At 39.6% G+C, this 17,049-nt stretch overlaps 2 long non-coding RNA genes across 2 annotated transcripts in view; one reads left to right on the plus strand and one right to left on the minus strand.

The window, feature by feature from the left end:
• Positions 1-17,049, plus strand: part of LOC122451364 — a 53,945-nt gene that overhangs the window by 18,130 nt on the left and 18,766 nt on the right. The gene's annotated exons all lie outside the window — the stretch shown is intronic.
• LOC122451363 overlaps positions 12,795-17,049 on the minus strand; it is a 43,707-nt gene continuing 39,452 nt past the window's right edge. Inside the window, exon 6 of the long non-coding RNA XR_006272384.1 lies at positions 12,795-13,814. This is a non-coding gene — a long non-coding RNA (uncharacterized LOC122451363). The remainder of the gene's footprint in view (positions 13,815-17,049) is intronic.

Genomic DNA, 17,049 nt, shown 5'->3' on the forward strand with positions numbered 1-17,049 from the left:
CTATATGTGATGCGAACATATTTGGAGATGGGGGTCTTTAGTTACAATGAGTGCATAGAGTAGGCCCTTAATAGCATGACCAGGGTCCTCATCAAACGGGGACATTTGCCCTGGATATGTTCCAGTGTCTCCTAGTTTACAGTCTACGGCAACTTGACTAGAATGCATATCCTCCTGTTGTGTGAAAATTGTATAAATCTTAATTATGTTGAATTGGTTCATAATGCTTTTCTGGTCAACTATACCCATCTACTTCTCTGTCTGTTGTATTAATTTTTAAGAGTATGATATTGAAACTCCGACTAAAAATCTTGATTTTACATGTTTCTTGTCTTGAGTCATGCGTGCATGCTCAGTCGCTCAGTCGTGTCCAACTCTGCAGCCCCATGGACTGCAGCCCACCAGGCTCCTCTGTCCATGGGGTTTCCCAGGCAAGAATACTGGAGTGGGTTGCCATTTTCTCCCCCAGGGGATCTTCTCAACCCAGGGATTGAACCTCAGTCTTTTGCATCTCCTGCATTGGCAGGCAGATTCTTTACCACTGCACCACCCAGGAAGCCCAATTTACCTATTTAATAAAAATAACTGTAGTATATAGTGGAGCTATATGTAACTTTGTTCTGTATTTTCCAAGTCTCCTGTAAATGTGTTATTGTACTTTCATAATTAAAAAAATTAAAAAAGCTTAAATGAGATATGATACGAGATATGGTCCCTTGTGCATTCCCTCGTCAAACACTAATGGAGCATCCAATATTATGTGGCAGCCAGGATGGGAGAGGAGTTTGGGGGAGAATAGATACATGTACTTGTATGGCTGAGTCTCTTTGCTGTTCAACTGAAACTATCACATAGTTAATCGGCTATACTCCAATACAAAATTAAAAAAAAAAGAGGACGTTTGGATGCAGACATGTACACATGAAGACACAGGTAGAAGGCGGCATCAGAAGCACACAACACTTTGATCTTGACCTTCTAGCCTCCAGAACAGTGAGAAAACCTATTTCTGATGGTTAAGCTGTCCACCTGTGGTGCTTTGTTATGTCGGCCTGGAGCAAAGAAGCCGCCTTGGGAAGTTTGTCACCTTCTTTGCTGCTTCTTTGTGGTTGATTCTGTTCCTTTCCACTGATGCCCCCATTCCTTGCAGATTTCCTGATACAAGCCTCCAGTTGTAGGGTTGTATCTGAGCTTTCTACACCTGGTCATCTTCCGTAAATAAAAATCATTTTCAGGTTAATCTTCAAAACCTTTCCTTCCTATCACATGGTGATGCATAGCAAAAGATGAAGCCATTCAAGTTAATCTTTGCAATCATCAATATTAGCCCTCCAAGCTGAGGTAAAGCCTTTATTCAAAGACATTAAGAATGTTAAGACATAATTAAAGCTCTTAAAGAATGTCAGGCACAAGGAGTTAATCAGAAGACAGATTTCTGAGTAAAGAAAACTTTCAGCATCTTATGAATCATTCTCCAAAACTCATCTAAAAGGCTGAGTCCACGGAAAGAAATATTTTGGCAGATGGATGGGTTGAGAAGCTCTGTGTAAATTTACTCTCATTTACAATCCCATGACTTGTTTGGCTTCACTAATTGAATCAGTTTCTTGTGTATTTTTTTCTCTTAAAAACAAAAAATCCAAAGACAGAACTAACCTAATGTCTTTAGGCACCTGTATTTTGTCTTCTGAAGACTTTTTAGTGTGATAATTCACTCAACCCCTCTGTAATTCTTTATTAAGTTTTATTGTGGTTTAAACTCTCCATCTGTAGACAATGTATTATTTCCCCCTCCTTGCCAGCAGGTCTTATAGTCCCCAGTAGTCTGTTTTAGAGCTCCTCCTGGTGGCTTAAAGCTATTATGACACCTCCATCTGTGGCCTCTGCATCCATTTCAGCTCACGGGGATTGCTAAGACCTGCTCACCCAAACAGTAACAGAAGTTCTGTTTGCAATAGACTGCAGCAGAATGACGCTCAGCTTTACAAATTAAGAATAACGACTCAAAGTGTGACTGTCCGCAAAGGACAGGAAAGTTCTGCCGGGGCAGGTTACAATCACTCTAGCAAATGCTGTGACTATAAAATAGATTCTGAGATGGTGACACAGGGAAGGAAATGTGGTGTCTTAGTTGAGTCAGTGATCAGAAGAGAAGATTTAATCAGGGCTTAGGAGAAGCACATTTATTTTGGGCACTAAGTCAGAGAAAATGTTTTCCTGGTGGTTCTTATCAGGAGGACAGGAGCAGTGGACTGAACAATGTCTTTAAAAGTATCTACTGTAAACACAATAATGAATTGCCCAGGGCTGCCTCTTATAGAAAAGATCTCAAGAAAGATCCATCACAGTTCAGTGAGTAACTTTCTGGGTGGGGAGCCTAAGTAACATGGCCACCATAACCAACACTAGGGCACTCTGACCTTGGTCCAGCGATATGAGTAGAGGAAGGGTTAGACTGCGTGTCCTTAGGTATCCTCCACAAAGATAGCTTTTCTCAACGACGTTTGATAAATATTTTTAAAAGGTCTACCAGAATAATACACGCATATGGTAAAGTAGTGTGAATAAAATTCATATTTTGTGGCAAGACATGAAAAATTTAAACATAAAAAATTTCCTCTTCCTTTTGGCTTTCTCTCTCCCCACCACTGTGCACTGTATATCTGCATTATGCATCGAACTTCCCCCCAAGGGCAGAAATACCTGCTCAACCAGCATCAACAAGACAACACCTTAAAGGAGAACATTCCTTCTGGATCTCGTAAGGGACCAGAACTGGATTGTTTTAAACTGTCAATAATGCATCATTTGGTGTATAGCCCTCTGTCTCAGAAAAATCACTTAACTGATTCTTGACCTCTTGTGGGTGTAACAGTTTTTGGAGCTTTCTGAGATTCTGTTTCCGAGTTATAATCTCAACTTGGCTCCAATAAAATACTCCATTTATTTCTTAGATTGACTGGTTAATTTTTCATGGACAGTACCAAATAGTAGATAATAGCTTAGACACAAGCAACAATTTCCCCAGATCCTCCCCACCCTTTAGACTCATTCTTCAGAGGCACTTATTATTGGATTGGCTGAAAGTTTGGAAGAACTCAAACAGCTCTTTATCTTGCATGATCTAAATTTCACAGCATTGTGTGTAGGTGTTTTCCCCTTATTCCATGGACCTGTTCAATTGGTAGATCCTGCCCTTCTGGACTTACTATTCAGATGCTGAGCCTAAGGAAATGATTCTTTAATTTTCTTATATTTTCTCTCCTGTTTTCTAGTCTTCTTTGTTCTGCTTCCTGGGGTATTTTCTCAAGTTTATTTACTAACCTTCCATAGTCAATTGATCCTTTGTGCCTCTTTTCTCTCTTTTCTATTTTTACGGGCATATCCTAATCCATTTATTATGCTTTACAAACTGCTTTTACTATTAACATTGAAGTTTTTTCCCAAGAGCTCTTATATTTTTCCTTATTATTCTCTTTGATGGCATACTGTTCTGTTTTTGTGTGGTTATAATATCTCAGTTCTTCCTGAGTATACTAAAAACGCATTTACAAATCTTTCTATAAGTTTTCTGTCTTTATATTTGATTTTTATGCTGCTGGGTTTTCTCCTATTCTAGTGATTCATGATTGACATTCTTATTTAAGAGAAGGCTTAAGGACCCCCAAATGCCAAAATGAGATTAGTTATTTATGCTAGGCAGCCAAAACCCACACTAGAGACTTTAAAACTCTCCAGAAAACATTCATATTTTTAGTAAATAGTCTTCTGGATTTTCCCCCAGTATTAAATGCTAAATTTCCTAAATACTTTGAGTGGTTAGGTAGGCTGGGGAACTAGAGGGTACATCCTCTGTGGTGGTGTTGTTTAGTCACTCAATTGTGTCCTACACTTTGCAACCCCATAAACTGTAGCCTCCCAGGCTCCTCTGTCCATGGACTTCTCCAGGCAAGAATACAGGAGTGGGTAGTCATTTCCTTCTCCAGGGGATCTTCCCAACCCAGGGATCAAACCCGGGTCTCCTGCATCGCAGGTGGACGCTTTACCACTGAGCCACCTGGGAAGCCCATCCTTTGTGTACCAGACCTTTCATCAGTTCCCTGGTTCTCACTCCTGTCCTACGTCAGGCCTTCTCTGAGCCGAGAGACTCATCCAAGCTCCAGGAGGCAGGTGGCTTCCAGCTTTCCTGCAGCATCCTCGGAGGACAGTCCTGACGGCTGCTCCTCTGCTTGTCACCTGACAACATGCTCCCTTCCTTTACATGGTCCACCAGTCTGTTGATATCTCTCATATGCTGTTGATACTTCTCATACTCATTGCTGTTATAAAATATTATCCTAATGTGTTTCTATCATTTTACTTCATTTAGAGGAATAGAAAAGTGCTCAGCTTTTTCCATAAGGACTCAATGGCAGTCAGCTTCAGACTATGCGGTTATATACTCAACTATGTCACCTCAAAACTCAAATGCTGAAACCAGCTAGAAGCAGAACGAATCCTGCTCTGCGCCCTGAGTTTTGGCGCACCATGCTGTACTCTAAACGAGCAAGTGCTCTGCCAAATTAAATATGTTCTGCGGAATGTGATATTTATTGCTTGGCCTTTAAGATATTTATTTTGTGTGTGAAAATAATTTTTACTTATAATGGCTGAAAAATGCACACAAGTTGTAGTGTTGAATCACACAATCTAAGATAAATGCTTAAAGGGAAATTTCACAACAGTTGCTTAAACTATCTTTTAGAAAATGTTTGAGGATATAGAATGTGTGGTAGCCAACTTCTGAGATGGCTATACTAGATTTCTGTGGCTGTTATTTAAAAAAAATTCCTGAAGGCTTGGTGACTTAAAACAGAAATGTATTTGTTCATAGCTCTGGAGGCCAGATGTCTGAAATCTATCACTGGGTCAAAATCAAGGTGTTGGTGGGGCCACGTGTCCTTTGAAGGCTCTTGGGTAGAACACACTCTTTGCCTCTTCCAGTTTCTAGTGGCTCCTAGCTTACTTTGACTTGGGGCCACATCTTCAACTCTGTCTCTGCTCCATATGTATATGACCTTCTCCTCTGTGTGTGTGTCTGTGAAAATGCCATCTACCACTCTCTCACAAGGACATTTGTGATGGCATTTATTTGTGTCATTCACCTGGAATATGCAGAATAATTTTCCCATCTCAGGATTTTTTTAAAAATATTTATTTAATTTGGCGGTATCAGGTCTTAGTTTCAGCATTTGGGGTCTTCACTGTGGTGTGCAGGCTCAGCAGTTGCAGTGTGTGGGCTTAGTTGCCCTGCAGTACATGGGATCCTAGTTCCGTGACCAGGGATCGAACCTGTGTCTCCTGCTTTCCAAGGCAGACTCTTAACCACTGCACCACCAGAGAAATTCCTCAGGATTCTTTACTTAATCACATCTGCAAAGACTCTGCCATATAAGGTAATGTTCACAGGTTCCAGGAATTAGGACTTGCTAGTTTTTGGACCTGGAGAAGGAAATGGCAAACCACTCCGGTCTTCTTGCCTGGAGAATTCCAGGGACCGGGGAGCCTGGTGGACTGCCATCTATGGGGTCGCACAGAGTCGGACACGACTGAAGTGACTGAGCAGCAGCAGCAGCAGTTTTTGGACCATAAAGAAGGCTGAACACCAAAGAATTGATGCTTTTGAACTGTGGTGTTGGAGAAGACTCTTGAGAGTCCCTCAGACTGCAAGGAGATCCAATCAGTCCATCCTAAAGGAAATCAGTCCTGAATATTCATTGGAAGGACTGATGCTGAAGCTCCAATACTTTGACCACCTGATGCAAAGAGCTGACTCATTAGAGAAGACTCTAATGCTGGGAAAGATTGAAGGAAGGAGGAAAGGGGGACAACAGAGGAAGAGATGGTTGGATGGCATCACTGACTTAATGAACATGAGTTTGAGCAAACTCCAGGAGACAGTGAAGGACAGGGAAGCCCAGCATGCTGCAGTCCATAGGGTCACAAAGAGTCCGACACGACTGAGCAACTGAACAACAACAAATTTTTGGTGAGGAACGAGATTCTGACCCCAGTCACAAGGCATGGTTTCTTTCTGCATGACCAAGCAATTCTCAGACACCAGCTGGATGTCCTGCAAGTCAACTCAATTCTGACACTGTTGACCTAGAGACAGCCTCAGATCCCCCAGGGTAAGGGCTCAGTCCTACAAGATTCTCCCCTCCCCCATCCCACCACTGACCCAACTTCGGAGGCCATTTGCAAATCCAGGTTGTCACCTGTGCTTCTGACCAACTAGTTATAGATTGAGAGTGTGTTAGTTGCTCAGTCGTGTCGGACTCTTTGTGACCCCATGGACTATAGCCTGCCAGGCACCTTTGTCCATGGAATTCTCCAGGCAAGAATCTGGAGTGGGTAGCCATTTCCTCCTCCAGGGGATCTTCCCGACCCAGTGATCAAACATGCGTCTCCTGCCTTAGAGGCAGATTGTTTACTGTTTAGCTACCAGGGAAGCCACTGAGGGTTCCAACAAATCCCTCTTTACTTACTAGGTCACCAGTTTATTATAAAAGGGTTTAACTCATGAACAGCCAAATATAAGAGACAAATAGCCCAAGATATGGAGAAAGGAATGTGGAGCAGTCCACCCTCCCCACAAACCCATGTGATCACCACCTGGAAGCTCTCCCAACCCTGTCCTTTGGGGTTTCTATGGAGGCTTCATGACACAGGTGTGATTGATTAAACCACTGGCCACTGATAACAGTTCAATCTTCTGCCCAACCGTTCCCTGGAGGGTTTGGGGGTTGGTGACTATAAATTCCAACCCTCTAATAACATAATTGCTTCCTCTGGTGACCAGCCCTCATGCGTAGGTTACTTGGGGCTTTCCAAAAGTTATTGCATGAACAGAACAAAAGATACCTTTATGGTACTTCTTAGGAAATTCCAAGGGTTTTAGGAGCTCTGGGCCAGAAATAGGGATGAAGACTAAATGAATGTTCTGATTATAAATCACAGGAGAAGAATGGAGTGACAGAGGATGAGATGGTTGGATGGCATCACCAACTCAATGGACATGAGTTTGAGCAAACCCTGGGAGATATTCAAGGATGGGGAAGCCTGGCGTGCTGCAGTTCATGGGGTCTCAAAGAGACCAACAGGACTGCGTGATGAACAACAATAATAAGTCACAATCCATAAGCAGCATGATTCTTTCTGTTACAACAGTCCCGGTAACGCCCCTCTCCTAGTGCTCACAGCCTTGTTTAGTTCTCTCAGATGTTGTGACCAGTAACATAGAGCACAAGTGATGAGGTCAGGTTATAAAGGACTGCAGCTGCCATCTCAAGTTCTCTGCCCCCACTCCAACCCCTCATCACTCATCATCTGGAGGAATCCAGCTGCCAGGTCTTAAAAGACAACTAGACAACCCAATGAGAGGCCGTGTGGGGAGGAAACAGGACTTCTAACCCAGCAGCAACTGTGCATCCCAGCTTTAACTACCTGAGTGAGCCTCCTCGGAAATGGACTTCAGATCACTGCATCCCAAGCAGCCAGCTTGACTGCGACTTCACGAGAAAACCTGAGACAGAGCCACCCAATGGCTCCCACATTCCTGACCCTCAGAAGCCATGAGATGATTAATGCTGTTTGAAGTCACTAAACTTTGAGGTTAATTTGTTAAGCAGCAATGGATAATACAGAAAGACTAAATTGGTGTGCAGTTAGGGATTGGTAGAAATCTACTGACACTGTGAGAAGCCTCATAAATATCATTACAGTCTGTATTATTGTCCAAAAATTATATAAAAGATAGAAGAGTTATAGTAGGAAGCTTGTCTTGATAGCATGGGATTTTAAACACCAAAAAGAACAACTGACAATGCTGGAACTGTGCTGTTAGCTGTTAGGGGGACCATGCTATGATGATTGTGTTTTCCTGATTTCATTTGGGCTCCTATTTTCTGGAAGGCATCCCTTAAATGAGTATTGATGTCGTTGAGTCACTAAGTCAAGTCCAACTCTTTTGCGACACCATGGACTGTAGCCCACCAGGCTCCTCTGTCCATGGGATTTTCCAGGCAAGAATACTGGAGTGGGCTGCCATTTCCTCCTCCAGGGAATCTTCCTGACCCAGAGATTTGTCTCTTGCATTGGCAGGAGGATTCTTTACCATTGAGCCAATGAGTACAGATGTAATCTAAAAACTGCAAGTTTAAACAAAAATTAGAAACTATTTTACCTTTTTAATTTGTAAAGAAGAAGACAAGTTAAAACTTAATTTTGAAGGACTGGATTTCTGGTAAGAGTACAAACTAGTGTACTACTTCTCTAGGGAAATTCAGCAAATGTATGAAAAGCTTAAAAATATGCTTTATTATACTTTAATTTTTCTTAATAACCTTAATAATTTGTTAAGATTCAGCTTATAGAACAAATTCAGCAAGAGTGCAGGTTATGAGATCAATATGTCAAAATTAGTTGTATTTCTATATACTTGCAATGAATAATAAAATGAAGCTCAGAAAAAAATCTCATTTAAAATATAAAAAATGAACATACTTAGGAATAAATTTATTAAAAAACTAGAAAACATATACTCTGAAAACTATAATAAAGCAATACAGAAGGAAAATTACTGAAAGAAAATACTAAAAGAGTATCTAAACAATTGGAAAAACATCCATGTTTATGGACTGGAAGATTTACTGTTAAGATGAGAATATTCTTTAAGCTGATCTACAGATTCAGTGCAATCTCTATCAGAATTCCAGCTGACATTTTAGAAACTTACAAACTAATTCTAACATGCATATGAAATTGCAAAGGGCCTAGAATAGCCAAAAACAATTATGAAAAAGAAGAAAGAAGGAAAACGCATACTTCCCAATTTCAAAATTAATATAAAGCAATGATAATCAAGACAGTGAGGTAATGACATGAGAAAGGTCAGATATATTGATCAGTAGAAAAGAATTAAGGGTCCAAAATAAACCTATACATCTATAGTCAGCTGATTTTCTATAAGGGTGCCAAGACTATTCAATGAGAAAAGATTACTCTTAAACAATGGTGGTGGGTAATACAATATGTAAAAGAATAAAGTTAGATTTTTACTTTACACCATATCAAAATAAACTCAAAACAGATCAAAGTCCTAAATGTAAGAGCTAAAACTATAAAATGCTTATAATAAAACACAATGGTACACTTATGATTTTGAATTTGGCAAAGGATTCTTAGATATCACAACAAAAGCATAAATAACAAAAGAAAAATTAGGTGAACTGGACTTCATCAAGATTAAAACCATGTCCCTCGAGGACACCATCACGTAAGTAAAATGACAACCCACAGATGAGAGACAATATTTGTAAATTATGTATATAGTAAAGGCCTAGTATCTAGAATATATAAAGAACCCTTATAACTTGATAATGAAAAGGTAAATAACCCACAGAAGATATATAAGTGGCCAATAAGCACAATCCAAAGATGCCTGACATCATTAGCCATCAGGAAAATTCAAGTCAAACATACAGTGAGATGCTGCTGCTGCTGCTGCTAAGTCGCTTTAGTCGTGTCCGACTCTGTGCGACCCCACAGATGGCAGCCCACCAGGCTCCTCTGTCCCTGGGATTCCCCAGGCAAGAACACTGGAGTGGGCTGCCCTTTCCTTCTCCAACAGTGAGATACGTTAAGGGTGGGATGGAGGTGGGGTGGAGGGAGGTCCAAGAGGGAGGGGATGTGTGTGTGTGTGTGTGAGTGTGTGTGCATGTGCGTGTGTGTGTGTGTAGCTGATTCACTCTGTTGTACAGCAGAAACTAACACAACAGTGTAAAGCAATTAATATTCCAAAAAAAGCAGTTATCCTTGGTGGGATTATAAATATTAGAAAATTTCTCTTTCTATACATCAGTACTTTCTACAGTGAGTATCTATCAATTTTGTATTGAGAAAAATACTTAAATTACTTTGTTTCTGCTATAACACAATCAAAAAATCTCAGAGAATGTGACTGCAGTACTTGAAGAATTCTCAAAGAAATTTTAAGCAAGAATCCAAACTTTCATAAAGAAATAATCTCAGTAAAAGGCTCAGTAAAATGTGTAGTTTTGGATGACACAACCTAGTGTGCCCTTCAAGATGAACTGGCCTGATTAAAAAGAGTGAAATAATGCATATGCAGTAACATGGACAGACCCAGAGATCGTCATACCGACTGGAATAAGTTAGACAGAGAAAGAGACATATTGTATAATATCGCTTAATAGCAGAATCTAAAAAGAAAAGATACAAATGAACTTACTTACAAAATAGATTCACAGATTTAGAGAATGAGCTTAGGGTGACTACGGGGAAGGGATAGTTAGGGAGTTTAGGGTGACATGTGCACACGCCTATATTTAAAAATAATCAATGAGGCCCTACCGTATGGCACAGGGAACTCTGCTCAACGCTGTGTAGCAGACGGAAATGGGAAAAGAATCTGAAAAAGAATAGATACTAATGGAATCACTTTGCTGTCCACCTGAAATCATCACACTATCGTTAATCAACTATACTCAAATATAAAATAAAAAATGTTTACGAAGATTAACTGGCTGGAAAATCCTGGTAAGTAAGATACTTTGTAGAATAGACAGTAAGCTTTAAACCCATTAAATGTTAAACAATATTTATGAAAGTACAACTGTGAACTAGTTTATCTGAATATTTTCTTCTTAGTAGCAATGAAGATTGTTTTAAAGCCACTCCTCAACTGAAACAATAAGCCCCTGCTATCTGTGTCTGGGCACTTTTATCTAAGGGTAAGTGTTAGGTGAAGAGTGAAGGAACTACCGTATCTAGTTCATCCCAAAATGTCACTAAATTAAAAAAAATTTTATTGACATGTAGTTGATTTACATATAGTTGTGTTAATTTCAGGTATATAGCAAACTGATTCAATTATGTGTATATATATATGTATATATTCTTTTTTAGATTCTTTTCCATTATAGGTTATGACAGCAAAAATGTCATTAAGCCTATAAGAATATTCAAAAGAACAAAGAAGAAAACACCGTGTGTTCTTATAAATAGAAATGTAAGGTAGCTATGAGTATGTGGGAGAAGTATAGATATTTATATAAGACTTACTGATAATCTCTCAAACAAACATTGTTTCATCCATATATAGATATATTATTGCTAGCATAAGGGTATAGTTACCTAAAATCACTACCCACATGTCATCAATTTTTTTCTTTTTATTGTTGCCTATTCCAAAAACAGGAAAGTATTTATAGCCTGTAACTGAAAGTTTTTTTTAATATCAGTGTAATAATGCTTTCTTTTGCTCTTAGGTGCCTCAGTTTATACAATAATTTATAAGGTCACCTGACCTATAAGAATATGATTGTGGCATAATTTAAAATATCATATTTTTGTGGATTTAAAATTACATTACACATTTCTCAGTAAGTATATTAAATGTGAATTTTTCCAAATATGTGGAAATGCAGATGGGGCCAGTGAGAACAGAAATCAGGAAGTAATTCTGTTATAACTCAATCAGTTCAGTTCAGTTCAGTCACTCAGTCATGTCCGACTCTTTGTGACCCCACGAATTGCAGCACGCCAGGCCTCCCTGTCCATCACCAACTCCGGGAGTTTACCCAAACTCATGTCCATCGAGTCAGTGATGCCATCCAGCCATCTCATCCTCTGTTGTCCCCTTCTCCTCCTGCCCCCAATCCCTCCCAGCATCAGGGTCTTTTCCAATGAGTCAACTCTACGCATAAGGTGGCCAAAGTATTGGAGTTTCAGCTTCAGCATCAGTCCTTCCAATGAACACCCAGGACTGATTTCCTTTAGGATGGACTGGTTGGATCTCCTTGCAGTCCAAGGGACTCTCAAGAGTCTTCTCCAACACAGTAGTTCAAAAGCATCAATTTTTGGCGCTCAGCTTTCTTCAGAGTCCAACTCTCACATCCATACATGACTACTGGAAAAACCATAGCCTTGACTAGACAGATCTTTGTTGGCAATATAATGTCCCTGCTTTTTATCGGTCATAACTTTCTTTCCAAGGAGTAAGCGTCTTTTAATTTCATGGCTGCAATCACCATCTGCAGTGATTTTGGAGCCCCAAAAAATAAAGTCTGACACTGTTTCCACTGTTTCCCCATCTATTTCCCATGAAGTGATGGGACCAGATGCCATGATCTTAGTTTTCTGAATAGTAATTAGTAAGCCAACTTTTTCACTCTCCTCTTTCACTTTCATCAAGGGGCTTTCTAGTTCCTCTTCACTTTCTACCACAAGGGTGGTGTCACCTGCATATCTGAGGTTGTTGATATTTCTCCTGGCAATCTTGATTCCAGCTTGTGCTTCTTCCAGCCCAGCGTTTCTCATGACGTACTCTGCATAGAAGTTAAATAAGCAGGGTGACAATATACAGCCCTGATGTACTCCTTTTCCTATTTGGAACCAGTCTGTTGTTCCATGTCCAGTTCTAACTACTGCTTCCTGACCTGCATATAGGTTTCTCAAGAGGCAGGTCAGGTGGTCTGGTATTCCCATCTCTTTCAGAATTTTCCACAGTTTATTGTGATCCACGCAGTCAAAGGCTTTGGCATAGTCAATAAAGCAGAAATAGGTGTTTTTCTGGAACTCTCTTGCTTTTTTGATGATCCAGCGGATGTTGGCAAATTGATCTCTGGTTCCTCTGCCTTTTCTAAAACCAGCTTGAACATGTGGAAGTTCATGGTTCACATACTGTTGAAGTCTGGCTTGAAGAATTTTGAGCATTAGTTTACTAGCCTGTGAGTAGTTGCAACTGTGCGGTAGTTGTAGTTAGCATTTATTAAACACCTACAGTGGACCCAGCACTATAGGCACTTTGCTTGTACCATCTCTTTTAATCCACACAATAAGCTAATGCAGTAGGAACCTTAGCTCAGAATTTGTATATCTTGTTTAGCATAACCACACTCTTGGTAAGTTACAGTTAGACTCGAACCAGGTGTGTCCATCTCCAATTCTAGGGGTTTTCCCTAATACCTTAGGGGAATGAAATGAGACCTTTCTGATCATCTTATAGGCCTGGCTAATTCATGGGTATAGCCCTGGCACTAATGTTGGGCAATAAGTTAGACTTTAGCATCAGATACAGGTTTATGCTACTCATTATGTATATAATTTGGGGAAAGTCAAATAAGTATACCCATTTCCTCATCTGAGTATATGGCAGAATACTACTGACTTCACAAAATTACTGTGATGAGTAAATGTAATTACTGTCTATAAAGTCTCAGCACTCCTAAGTAACTGCTGGCTCTTATGATAATGAGAAAATTATCCTTTCGAATCCACAGAATAAGATCCCACCGTGTGGTCATCCTGGGTGTCCAATGAAGAGAAATGAAGTTCTGACTGTGAGCCATCTTTGGAGTTAGAATATCCTGACCAGGAAGTGAGGCCCTGGAGGTTGATTCTGGACTGGCTAAGTCACCTGTGCGTCTCTGGGAATCTCAGGCTTGGACTCTGGGGCATCTGCATGTCACTGAGGACATTCTTGTCTGGTGTAGAAACGAGGGCTTCTTCCTCACAGAGGGGCTGTGTTCTAAGCAAGAACGTGCAGCAATAAGGCAGTCCAGCTGGAGACCCCAAATACCCAAGGTCTCGTGCCCGGAGGTTCACACAGCAGAGTGACCGCATCCAAAAGGTCATTGGGAGCTTTGCTCTGAGCTATAATTTCCTCAGGACTTAAACAAAAACGGACCGCATGTTTCAGTCTGGTCTCAGTGCTGCTGTGGGAAACTGCCAAGACGTTCTGCCTTCATGCTCTGCTGGGAATGGGAAAAGACAAGAGAATGTGCCATGGTTTAACAGTTTCAGTTATAATACGGTACAAAATGCTGTTCTATGTATATCTGTGCTTCACTGAAAAGGGTGGTCAAACGTTTTAGGTTGGTTTTCAACTCAAAGTTTGCTCCTGATGCTGACACAGACAACACTGAAGTAAATCTATGCTTTCTGCCTCATTTCATTTATTCATTTGTTCACTTGTTTAACAAAAATATAGGAATCACCAATAATTGTAAACCAGGGCTTTTCCCAAGTGTTGTGGACATAAAGCAGATCCTTGCCCCATAGAAGACAGACACATAAAAAGGAAGATGGAAATCTGAATAAGTTACAACAGCTTTTAAATGGGGCAAAAAAAAGTTCTTTGAGACTGTAGTAGTAATAATTCTCCATGATAAATACAGAACCACAAACAACAGGATTCCTTCAAATGGAAATAACATAGATGTTAGACATACCCCAAAAGACAAATGCCCAGTCCAATAACCCTAGTGTGCGTGTGTGCTCAGTCACGCAGTTGTGTCTGACTCTTTGTGACTCCATGGACAGGAGCCCAGGCTCCTCTGTCCATGGGATTTTTCCAGGCAAGAATACTGGAGTAGGAAGCCATTTCCTCCTCCAGGGTATCTTCTTGACCCAGGGATCGAACCCATGTCTCCTGCATTGGTAGGCAGATTGTTTGTCACTGAGCCACCTGGAAAGACCCAATAACCCTAGAGGAAGATCCTAATAGCATTCTAATAGCATTCCTGCTTGACTTATGAACATCTGAGGTATAGAGAAGTTAACTAGTTTGTACCCAACTGCAGAACATGGATTTTAATCCACATACGTACGACTCTTAACCCCTGTGCTGGACTAAAAATGATTGCTGTTACCACCTTACTTGTGCGTAGTTTGGTTCTTATTTGGAAAAAAGATAATTTATTTGGTGCCCCAGGTATAAAAAATGATTCCTGATCGTAGGACTGTACTGATTACTAACTAATACAGTAGTTTTTAAATTGTTATTTCAGATGGCATTAATATTTAAAGGTAAAATACGGTGGGTACTTTTTAGAGGAATATCTGGCATTTTTGGCAACTTGAAGAGGGTCCTGTTGACCCTCCCTTTTGGAATTTATGCCATTGTGTAATCTCCTCTTCTTGAGGGCTGGTTCTAGTCACTCTCTTCTAACAAGCACAATATAGCAAAAGTGATTTTTGATGTAAATAAATAATTGAATCAATCAGTCAAAGAGGCGACAGCTTCTTCTCACAGTAGAATTCCAACTAATAAGTATTTTAAAAGTGGGAAATAGAGAATCACAGTAGGCAAATACCATAGTAACAAATGTCACAGACAAGAAAACTGCTGGATGCTAAATTGATTTACAAAATTTTGAGCAGAAGTAAGGCCTAGTCTCAAATTATCTCCCCCAAGATATTACCTGTTCAGTGAGAAAGAGAGTAACTACAGTGGAAAATCCAGCAGACATCCACCTAGCCAAGTGCTTAAGTCAAACATAACTGGTGATAAGACATTACTTTGGAATTTTAAAAACAAAATATGAAACTGAAATCATTAAAATAGACTATAATAAAATTAAGGATATTTACTCATCAAGATACTGCAGGAGACTGAAAAGGCAAATCACAAAATAGAAGATATCCACTCATACATGTGACAAAGGTCATGTCAGAATATGTGAAGCACTCCAGAAACCAGCATGAAAGAGACAAACCGTTGAAAAAGCGGAAATCACAATGGCCATGAAACATGAAAATGTTTTTAACCACACTGATAATCAAGGAAACAGCAACTAAAACCAAAATGAAATAATCATGAGCTCACAGCAAACTCTTCAAAATAAATGAAAGAGAGACCTATCAATAACACCTGTGGTCAGGATATGGACCACTGAGAGGTCTCATATTGCTGGTGGAAGTGTAAATTTATATAGCTTCTGTAGAAAACCTGTTGGCATTAGGCTAGTAAAACTGAACATATATATCCTCTAAGACAAAGCAAATCCACTCTTATGTTTACACCCTTCCCATACAACTTCAGAACTGTATGCTGAGACAGGCACTAAAACATATGAATGAACACATTCAAAGGAGAATTATTCATAGTATCCTCAGCTTGGAAGCACTGAGATGTCCACCAACAGCAGGATGGATAAATAATTCATGCAATGGAATATTATGTAGCAACAAAAATGGGATCATTATATACCCTTCAATGTAGAAGAATCTTAAAAACCCATGGTTATGGGGAAGAAGGTAATCTCATACACATATATCACATATCTTGTGATTTTACGTAGGCAAAAACTAAAACATTTTTATTTAGGGATACTCAGTTTGAAGCTAAATTATAAACAAAAGCGAAGGGCAACCAGGGGCCTTCTGGGGGTCCAGAGAATATTCTATTTCATAATGTAGGTAGTGGTCACATAACTATTTTATAATAGCTTGTTAAATTAATACATTTATTTATTTAAAAAAGAAAGAATATGATATCCATGTTTTTGGGCAAATGACAATTTCTGAGTGCCACAAAAATATTTAATGATGCAGTGTGTTCAAGTATTTAATTTTTAGAATCATAAATACTTAAGACTTTTCTGAACTTTGATAGTCATTTTTTTTTTTTACCATAAGTGCTATAGACAGAAAGATTCCTCACAAAATTTGTTGACAATGACAATCTGTTTTATCAAATTTTGCAGAAAATGTGGGCCAATTTCTTTTATTATAACCATATGTATTGTGAAACTAAAAGTCAAGATTTTCCTTCATTTACTCCATTTTCAGCAAATGCCTCCAGGCGTAAGTGAGGGCTGAAAAGCGGGGCCCTCCAGGCATAAGCGTCTACCAATCAGACTGTAATGAAAGCTTTCAGAGGCGGTACTGCTTCAGCTGGTCCACTTGATGGCACTAAAGTCACATGGGATGTGCGCTAATCCTCTACAGACATTTGCTGCATTAATGTGTTTTCTATGTGTTTTCATAATCTTAGACCTTGTGAAATCTAAAGGTCTTTTTTGACTTAGAGCTCTGAATATATTCAGTAGGGAAAAAAAGGATTAAAATTTCTTAAAGAATTAAAGTTGGTTTTGAGCATTAAAGAAAGATATATTAAAAGTCTCAGGACAAACAGGGCTTTTCATGTCCTCTTTACTCTTGCCTTTCCCACATCTCCAAATAATGCACCCTAGGAAGATGAAA

The sequence above is a fragment of the Cervus canadensis genome, chromosome 12, assembly GCF_019320065.1.
Source record: "Cervus canadensis isolate Bull #8, Minnesota chromosome 12, ASM1932006v1, whole genome shotgun sequence".
NCBI classification, from domain to species: domain Eukaryota; kingdom Metazoa; phylum Chordata; class Mammalia; order Artiodactyla; family Cervidae; genus Cervus; species Cervus canadensis.